Below are 11,143 nucleotides of genomic sequence, written 5' to 3' on the forward strand. Positions count from 1 at the left end.
ATTCATATTCTAGAAGCTATATGTCTTAGAACAATGTTAAGAGTAAATAATGATGATTGAGTAGTACTGTAAGGTTAAACGTTCAAAATAGTACTCGGAAAGGCATTTGTTAGTTGTTACGATGTAGACGTTTAACATATGATGTTCAAATCTTTAGATGTCACTCCAGCCAAGTGGATTAGGTTTATGTATCAGCACAATCTTGATCGTCTCTCTGGTCCATAGATTTGGAATTTATTTTCTTTCACTTCATTTAATAGATTCTAAATTTACGAATCAATAACATATGAAAACAATCTCATACATGAACCTGATATGACTTTTCACTCTAGATCTTTACAAGGAATTTGAAGCAAAATGCTAAAATGCACCATCGCATTTTAACTTGCTTTGACGCATGCCAACATGCACCAATGCAAGATGCTAATATGCACCAGTGCATGTGGCAACTCATCAACATATGCTAACGTGTGCTGATGCATGGTGCTAAAATGTTCGGAAGCATGTTGTGCTAACATGTGCCGATGCATACTGACATGTGAGATAGGATCCCTGCTAGTACGATCACTTGGTTGCATGAGTCTGCATCCAACACCTGTTCCACTTTTTGCCATTATAAGGATAAAGAGTGATATATTTGAGAACAGAAAGGACAGGTGTTGGACGTTGACTTATATGACCAAGTGATTCTACGAGTAGTTGATCCGTTTTCCTGACATACACCGTTGCAAGAACCAAAATATTTTGCTATAAATACCCCTTTCCATTTGAAAATGGCTAGAATTTTCCTAAAGATGAAAGTGCCCTTGGGCTTGGAATTTCGCCAGAGATTCAAAGTTAGCGTCAAAACTCTTCAGAATTGAGTTTGTAGTTAGCACCGTGTTTTGGAGCAAAAGATGTAATTTTTCTTTCTATTCCTATTTTATAAAATTATTTATTGATTTTTTAAAATTAGATAAATATTTCATAAAATATTTTTTCTCAGTTTTTCAAAAATACCCTTTTACATCGTAATTATGCTGGGAATTCTGTGAATAATATAGAATATTGCATTTTATGTCGTTATAATGCTTGGATTTCCATAACTACAATTGAATATTATATTTCACATCGTTGTAATATCAAAATTTTTGGGAATAATAGTAAAATGTTTCTATTGGACGTGGGTACTTCCTGCTGTGCCTTAACAATGGGACACATCATCCTAAGTGTTCTGTGTTCAGTAGATTCCCGCAGTACATCCTAGCGCCAAAAATGGATTTTTTTTTTTAGGAGTTCAATGGATTCCCTATTAGTTGCATTAGATTCCCATGACCTAGATCGGTGGTTTTGGGTTTCAAACCTCCCATATTCTAGCAAATTGCCAATCCATGGTCCTAAAAAATTGAATCTTTCTGTGGGCGTGCAATTGATGCGCAATCAGTGACATTAGACTCCCTATGACTTAAATTGGTAGTTTTGACATTTAGAACTTCTAAATTCTTGTTACATTTCATTGGTTAATTTAGATCCCCAAATGGAATATTTTTCTATGAGATTCCGATTGTCACCTAATTAGTTGCATTGGATTCTTCTTGATCTATATACGTGATTTTGACCATAGGTTTTTTTGGATAAAGATTTTGAATGGACATACATGAGATGCATAATATTACATGAGAGGATACTTGATGTAGAGAAGATCTCAAAGGGATTACTAGATTGTATGAATCGATAATGTTGATTTTCCAATCCAACTTTTAGGGATCATAACTTTTGACTTAGGTGGAGTCACGGGAGTTGTAACCTCAACTTTGGCAGCCAATGCTCTATAAATAGTCGTCATTGGATCATTGGATAAATAAAAAAAATACATTCATAAAGCATTTTATATAATCATAGAATACATTCATACTCTTTAAGAAAACTATCTGCATGATATAATTGCATAGGCAAACAAGTGCATAAATACATAATATAATTCTAATAAAAAAAATAGTGCATAAATACATGAGTGGATCATGTCTTCTTTTTTTTTTTATTATCATGTCACATTCCAATTACATGTTAATCAGTTAACTTGGAAATTCCAGCTGATGATCCACCCATCCAAGGGAGTCTACTACCTATACAAGCATACAATAATCCGTTAGGGTTTTATTCCATATAGAAGATCCAACTGAATATTTTCCATTGATAATTACAAATTCCTTCAACACATATTACCAATTCCAAAACTTACATTTTATTTATTAATCTATAACCAAATTTTTACAGTCTATTCATTAATCCCTTAGGTTATGTTTGGTAGCCAAGAGAAAAAAAGAAAAGAAAAGAAAAAAATACAAAAAGAGAAAATTTAAGAAATTCTCTTTGTGCTTGGCATGTCTTCAACCAAGAGAAGATTTTTTTTTTTTTAATTTCAAAATTTACCTAGGAAATGGTGAAATTTTCTTTTCCTATCAAAAACATAATCTTGCCAAAAATACAAGAAAACAAAAGAAAATACAAAAACATTTTTTTTTTCTTTCCTTCTCTTCTAATTAGATTTTTTTTTTTTTTTTTCTCCTTCTTGAATACCAAACATGGCGAAAAATCCTATTTTCTGTCTCATTCCTTTCACGATTCCAAGGTCTAACATTGGTATCGTTTAGTAGAACAGAAACCCAATAGAAATTAGAATCGATTTGTAAGGAAACCCAAGTAGAAATCAGTTACCAACCACTACTACCTAGATTAACCGTATTCTCACATGACTTTGGGAAACTATACTTTTCCCCGATATGGGATTATTCCACCAACTTAATTGTCATCTCAACTACAATCCCAATCTACATCCCATGATGAACTGCCCTTTTTAACCACTTTATAGATTGCTGAACCCATATCCACTGACCTACCCAACTCCATTATATAATCCTCTCTTCCACCTTCTAATCTTGTCTTCACACCGGCGTTGTTGATCTCTCTCTCTCTCTCTCTCTCTCTCTCTCTCTCTCTCTCTCTCTCTCTCTCTCTCTAAGTATTTTACCAAAAGAAAAAGTATGCACTTAAGTTTGGTTGCGCCACCCTTATGATGCTTTCGGTGTATTTCCATTGGCTCTGTGCTGGTAAAATACCTACACTCTTGGACATAAAACTATAATTCTCCCAAATAAGAAATTTGTTCGATTCAATTCTTGACTTTTCAGATTGATTCAATTCAATTTCATTGATCTGGGTGAGGATTTGACAGCCCATACCTAGTGAACTGGGCAAATTAAAGAACCAATCTTTTATCTTGGCCGAGATCAAATTCAACATAAATGATTTGTTGCCACAAATCACAAATAACTTGAGAGTAATTTGTGATTTGTGATTTATTATAAATAGAAATAAGTGCTATAAATTATACCAAACACTTGTAAAAATAGAAATAAGTCAAATAAATACAAATAGAAATCAAACCACAGAGAGCCTTAGTATTTTCTATTTCATATAATTTATTCCTTTTCAACCTCGATACCTAGATCAGATGCTCTCTATTATACATGTTAGTATACAACTTAGGAACTGCCCAAATAGAGGGAGACCGATCCTAGATATATCCAAGCTAGAGGCGCCTTTCCTCTATAAGTAGATATATGAATTTGACTGTTAGATATAATTTGAATCTTCTCTTGCTCTCATAGTCACTCCATATCCTCTCCTCTCCCTGAGATTACTTCATATTGCTTTTCCCCTTGATTTTGGATGTCTTTGTCTTGAATTTGTTGAGCACAAATCATATATCGAGTTGTATCACGGCCCAATGATTGAGTGCATCAACAATTGGTAGGGTCTAAAGGGACTTTCGGATTAATTAGAGGTTGATTTGCAAGAACCCGCTACTGCACCATAGGAGGGCAACTATGTCTTGAAGAAAATAACCGCTGGTACGACTCAGCCCCCATCATCTTTCTCAATATCTTGATTTTTGTGATCGTTGCAAGTAAAAATTTGTGAATACATGCACTTTGGTTGACAAGTTCATCAATTATGAATAGTGACTTTAACTTGGTGAAAAAGCCATTATATAAGTTCTTAAATCTTAATTCTATTTGGTGCATTAGTTACTAAAAAATTTGACTATCTACATGATTCAAGTAATTGATATTAGTATCGATATCGATCTCAGCCAACAGCTATATCGATTGGTCCAAATCAACCCGTATCAGATGGTTTTGGCCCAATTTTTCATTAAAAAGGTTGGCATTTTGGATGGCTTGACCCCTTTTCCGTACCTTCACATCGATACAGTATCATCCAAGAATCAATATCGGCATCTACTGCTTGTATCTGAGTCCATATTATTATGAACCATAAAAATTATTTCCTAGCTAGTAGTAATTGCACTTATGTCAAACTCAAAATTAATAATTAAATAAGAAAATCACATTTTAGAAACCACGATTACTTCAAATTATGCTCTATATGTTTCTTAATATACATAGATATTGGTCGTGGGTCCGTGCCCCGTTGGGAACAGAACTCCATTTCTAAAATAAAAATTTTTCATCACGAGTTGGTTTTAGGTTTTAATTCTTTTCTTAACCAAGGTGTCGGATCAGTTTAAGTGCACCCAACTAATCTTTGAGGAGACTAGCGTAGCAATTCATCGTCACAGTTTCTACTTAAATTACAAATGTACAGAAGGAGAATCGAACCTCGAACCGTACATCTATCCACACAATCCCCAATTCTCCCTTACCAAATATGTGGTTCAGCCTCTTTTGAAAAAAAGTAACGTTTATGCCATCCGTTAGATAGTACACGAATTCAGAAATTAATTAATTATCATGAAATAGATTTTTTCATCTTATGTCCAATCAAACATTACCAGCACATACATTTTTATTAAAGCATAATAATGTAAGATTTTCAATTAGGTGGGCTAGCATAGTCAAAGATTTGTTTCCAAAAATCGATTTAGTGGTGTTGACTAAAGATGGAGTAAGCAGAAAGAATCCAATATTATTGGTAAGTAATCTTTATGGAGATATTGGATTCTATTAGCACACCTTAATGGTATGAAATATTTATTACTATGTGTGGACCTAAGGTATTGTTTCCTTAATCGGTTGGTCCTTACCCTCACCCCTATATATAGTTTTCATTGACCCATTAAGTGATACTAACGACCAAAAGCAAAAGGGAAAGAGGGTAGACCAGACCAACATTGATCGTGTTGTACGAGGAGTATACAAGAAGACATTGAGGAGTTCTTATTCTTCAACCATGGATTCAGGTATGCCCATGGTTTTAAGTATTGATGCGTATCGTGTCATATCGGCCGATATGTATCCATATCGGCCGATATGTATCCATATCGGTAGGCATCGGCACAATACATACCGATACGCTATGGAAAATTTTAGGCCCTCTTTTGTGTATCGGCGTATCGTACATATCGTATCGTGTTGTACCGTATCGGTACTGATACGTACGATACTCTGCGATACAAACTTTTGAAAATCTGAAAATTCCTGAGAGTATCGGTATGTATTGGTACGTATCGAATGTATCGTGCAGTATCGAGCCGTATCGATACGATACGGCTACTTAAGTGTGAATATGCCTTTTGTTGTTTGAAACAAACACTTCACACTCTCACCAACAGTTTTCTATATTTTGCTTCTTTCTTCCCCTTTGATTCACTCACCTTTTTAGAGACTCAAATGGTAGATTGAAAGAAACATTGTGGAAGTGAATGGTTCAAAGAAGGAGAAAAGCATAGTCCAAGAAGAACCTTGAAGGCTTGAACTTGAAAGTTGAAACATTTGAATAGTAAGTTCTTGAATTTTTACTCACTTTTTTCAACTTTAACCTTAGATTTTCAAGTTTTTTTTTATAAATCTAAGGTTCATCATACTTAGAATCACATTTTGTGTATCATTATTACATGAAATCATTGGATTTATCAGGATTTACAAACTTTTTTCAAGAGAAAATGAGGGTTTCAATTTTTTTAGATCTACTCATGCTCAATGGTTAAAAATGTTTAGATTTTTTATATGTTATGTAAAAACAAGTGTTCTACAACTTCCATGGAAATTTTTGATTTTTCTAAAAAAAAAAATATTTTTTTTTATTTTTTATTCCAAAATTAATTTTTTTAAAAAATCCCCATTTTTTTTTTTTTTTAGAAAATTTAGTTCATTCAACTCTTAAAAACAATGTCATAATTTATAATTACTAAATACATGATTTCAAATGAAACCCACATTTTTTCCCCAAAAAAGTGAGGGTTTCAATTTTTTTTTTTATTTCTTAGATCTACTCAAATATATTGGTCCACACTTTGTTGATTTTTTATATGTTCTTTAAAAACATTTAATCTACAACTTCTATAAAAAAAATTTAATTTTTCTAAATAGTTTGAATTTTTTATTTCAAAAATTAATTAAAAAATAAGAAAAATACTAAAAAAAGTACAATTTCTGTACTACTCCTGAGCAGTATAGAAGATTCTACAATGAATGAATGGGAGACCCACTACCATAAATATTTCGACTGGGGTAAATATTGTGCCTATATTCGACAAGTGCAGAATATCATCGTAGTTGCTCCTATTGAAGAAGAAGGTCCTAGCCAAGGATTTGAACCGCCACGACACTCTTCACGGTACTCAGCACAGTGGCAATGGCAATGAGGAAAGAAAAAGCTGTAAGAAACTCAAACCTCATCATTTTGAACATTTTCAACTCAATATATTTGTCTATCAATACAATACCCTCTACTTAAGTATTTATGCATTCTACATGTTATATATAGCTTTTTTTAACTATTTTTTATGCAAAAGTGTATAAAAATGTGTTCCCTATCCATTTATGTGCGTATCTTTAACGTATCTTAGCGTATCTCCGATACGATACGATACCCTTCAATACGTATCTTAATTTTGACCGACCGATACGGCGACCGATATCGATACTTTAATCCTTGGGTATGCCAAAAAGTTTTTTTGTAGTGTCTGTCGTGTATACTTATCGATCTTCATGAATCGTTCCATATTTATTTTCTATCAATGGTATCAGAGCATTGTTCATGAAAAATCGATCGGCTGTACCACCAGTAATAAAAATCAATTTTTTCTCCTTGAGTCATTTTGTTTTGAAGAAACGAGAAAAATAATCTATTATATATTATTATTAAAGGACAAAACTTACAAAGTTAAATTAAAAAAATGACAAAAAAGGGTTAGTACGGTTTTGGTTGTTTTTTGTAAAAAAATAAAAATAAAAATTCCCTTGATTTGTCTTTGGAGAACCGTACAAACTTAAAAAAAAAAAGTTGCTTTTTGAAAAAAGAAAAAAAAAGTGACAAAAAGGTAAGTATGGTTTGGTTGCCTTTAAAAAAAAATTACTTTTTATAGATTGTTTCTCTTTTGAGAAACCGTGTTTTTCTTTTGAGAAATCATACAAAAGAATATATTTTTTATTAAATAAAAAAAATAAAATAAAATAAAAAGGTATCATGAGTTTTAATTGGTTGACTCATAATAGAACCATAAAGCATAATTATATACAGATTTACTTTTTGTGACATTTGGTTTAGTCACTAGCACCTTAAATATATTATTTTATTGTTATTTCATATTAATTCTTATGTTATTTGATTCAGTCACTATAGGGAATTATTATGCAACCCATGATGTTGTTCTGATCTGTCATAATAGGAATACTTATGATTTTATATATTAAAATTTTATGTGTTTTTGTTTTTCATATTATTATTTAGCAATTCTTTGATGAAAAATTATTAAAAATATAATGGGCATACAGTTATAATCCAGGTCTATAGAGTTTTCGTAATTTTAGAGATTAGACTTCCACTTAGTGAGCTAATTCCTAAAGATGCGGAATCACTATAGACCATCCAGATGGATTGCAGTCAAGAAAGCCATATGGCGAACGATGTGCTTTTGCCAACACAGGTGAGTCTTCGTTTTATCGGTTTTGCTTGATGGTGTGAGGGTGACATTTTGAGCTTCACTATTTTGGAGGTTCTTGTCTTGCCACCATAGGTGACGGAATCTACAATATGGTGTTGTTTTTTTTGGCGTCTCGCCTTACATGTGAAAGATTTTACTACTTGTTGGGCGATCTTGCCACCACAGGTGTGACCCCAATGATGCTGGATCTTTTTCCAGTTTATGTTTTTCATACAATTGTTAAAATTGGTATTGGGATAAATCTGATTAATAAGCCCTAATTTTTCAGTTTTCATTATATTATTGGGATGTTGATATGCTTTTGGTTATTGCATATTGAATGTTTTGGTAAAATTTTGGTAATTATTATTGCCAGCTATAACTTCCCAATTATCTTCCATCAAAGTCCTGAATGGTTCCAATTTTGAGGAGTGGATAGACTCTCTTACTGTGTCTCTTGCAATCATGAGACTCGATTATGCCCTGAGAACTGATAAACCACTCGAGCCCACAACTGAGAGTGATGCTACTACAAAAGCACTTTATGAAAAGTGGGAGGAGTCCAACAGATTGTGCCTGATTGTTATGAAGCATACTAGGGACAAGACCATTAAGAAAAGTGTGCCTTCGAAAGAAAATGCTAAGGATTTTCTTGTAGCTGTTAATACAAAGTTTACCAAATTTGATAAGGCTGAGAAGAGAACATATTTAGAGTGGTTCTCATCCACTCGATATGATGGCACAAGTGGAGTACGTGATCACATTATGAAAATGACTAATTATGCTGCCACGTTGGGCGAGATGGAAGTGAAGATATTTGATTCTTTCCTTGTGTGGCAAATTATGCAATCACTTCCATCATCGTTTGATACTCTTAAGACCTCCTATAATGCATAAAAATTGGAGTGAAATCTTGAGGATATGACTTCCATATTGGTACAGGAAGAGAAAAGAACGAAGAAGGAAAAATTTAATTCTGCTTATTTTGTTTCCAATAATGGGGGTAAGAAGAAATTCAAGAAAAATTAGAAAGGCAACAAGCAAGAAAAATCAGGAAAAATAGAACAGAAAACCAATCAGAATCTGAAACCAAAGACTAAGGCTTTTAAGGGAAAGTGTTTCTTCTGTAAAAATGATGGACATATGAAGACAGATTGCTATGGCTATAAGAAATGGCTTGAAAAGAAATGTACAACTTTAGCTCTAGTGTGTCTTGAATCCAATCTTGTAGATGCTTTCCCTGATTCGTGGTGGATTGATACTGGAGCAACTATTCACATCACTAATTGTTTGCAGGAATTAAGAAGCAGGAGGAAACCAAGTGATGGAGAGATGACGATCTACCTAGGAAATGGAGAGAAAACCAAAGTTGAATTTATAGGAGTAGTTAGATTACTTTTATCCACTGGTTTTGTTTTGAATTTGAATGATGTGGTTTATGTACCGTCGTTTAGACGAAAACTTATTTCGGTATCTAAACTTGACAGTTGTGGTTACACTTTTAATATTGGCAATGGAAAACTTACTCTCTATTCTGGTTCTCTTATGGTTGGATCTGCCTTGTTATGTGATGGTCTTTATAAATTTGATTTGGATATTAGTTCTTCCAAATATGCCAACACTTCTTCTGTTATAAATTATGTGGTTACAAATCCTAAACGTGTTAGATTTGATGAAAATTCTTCTATGTTGTGGCATAAACGTTTAGGACATATTTCTAAACAGAGGATAGAACTATTGATTAAGGATGGTACACTTCCTCAATTGGATTTTTCAGATTTTGGAATTTGTATTGATTGCATTAAGGAGAAACACACTAGAGTTAAAAAGAAAGGTGCAACCAGGAAGGATGAAGTATTGGAGCTGATTCATATTGATATTTGTGGTTCATTCACTCCTACTACCATGGGTGGATACATATATTTTATTACTTTTATAGATGATTTTTCCCATTTTGGTTTTATTTACCTTATTCAAGAAAAATCTGAATCCTTAGATGCTTTCAAAGTTTTTAAAGTAGAGGTAGAACTTAAAAGGGAAAAGAAGATAAAAAGTGTGAGATCTGATCGAGGTGGAGAGTTTTATGGTAGATATGATGAAACTGGGCGTAACCCTGGACCATTTGCTAGATTCTTATAAGAATGTGGTATTGACGCTCAGTACACTATGCCTGGTTCACCTGAGCAGAATGGGGTGGCTGAAAGGAGAAACCATACCCTTATGGATATGGTGAGAAGCATGATAAGTAATTCAACTTTACCTGATTTCTTATGGGGTGATGCTTTAAAAACAACAGTATATATTTTGAATAAAGTGCCTAGCAAGTATGTTCCCAGAACTCCCTGTGAATTATGGACTGGGAAGAAGCCAAATTTATCTCATTTTCATATATGAGGATGTACTGCAGATGTGAGACCTTACAATCCTCAGATGAAGAAGCTTGATCCAAGGACCGTTAGTGATCATTTTTTCGGTTATTCTGAAAGATCAAGAGGATGTAGATTCTATTGTCCTACACATTCTACTAGAGTAGTGGAATCAAATCGGGCAGTTTTCTTTGAGGATGATTTAGATTTTCAGTCTGCTCAACCATGTAACTTTATTTTTGAGGAGGAACGTGTTCTTGTACCTATGCCTGTGACACTGCCGTCTACTGTATTACAGCCTCACATTGAGCAAGAGAATGTCCCCACTCACGAACCTGTGCAACCTATAGTGGTTGAGCCTGCACCCCCTGTTGTTGATGAGATTCAGGACCATATTGTTGCTGATGTTCCCTTGAGGAAATCAGAGAGAACTCGTAGGCCTGCCATATCTGATGACTATATTGTTTATTTACAAGAACATGAGTTTGATATTACTTTGGATTCAGATCCAATCAATTTTGACCAGGCTGCCAATGATCCCAATTCATCAATGTGGGTGTTTGCCATGCAAGATGAATTGAATTCTATGTTTGTTAATGATGTTTGAAATTTGGTTGAATTACCAAAAGGATGCAGACCGATTGGTTGTAAATGGATTTTCAAGACCAAACGAAACTCTAAAGGTGAAATTGAGCGTTACAATGCCAGACTTGTAGCAAAAGGATTCAGCCAGAGAGAGGGCATAGATTACAAGGAAACATTCTCACCAGTCTCGACAAAAGATTCTTTCAGAATCATCATGGCTTTAATAGCACATTTTGATTTGGAACTTCATCAGATGGATGTC

Source organism: Macadamia integrifolia, chromosome 10 (assembly GCF_013358625.1).
Source record: "Macadamia integrifolia cultivar HAES 741 chromosome 10, SCU_Mint_v3, whole genome shotgun sequence".
NCBI classification, from domain to species: domain Eukaryota; kingdom Viridiplantae; phylum Streptophyta; class Magnoliopsida; order Proteales; family Proteaceae; genus Macadamia; species Macadamia integrifolia.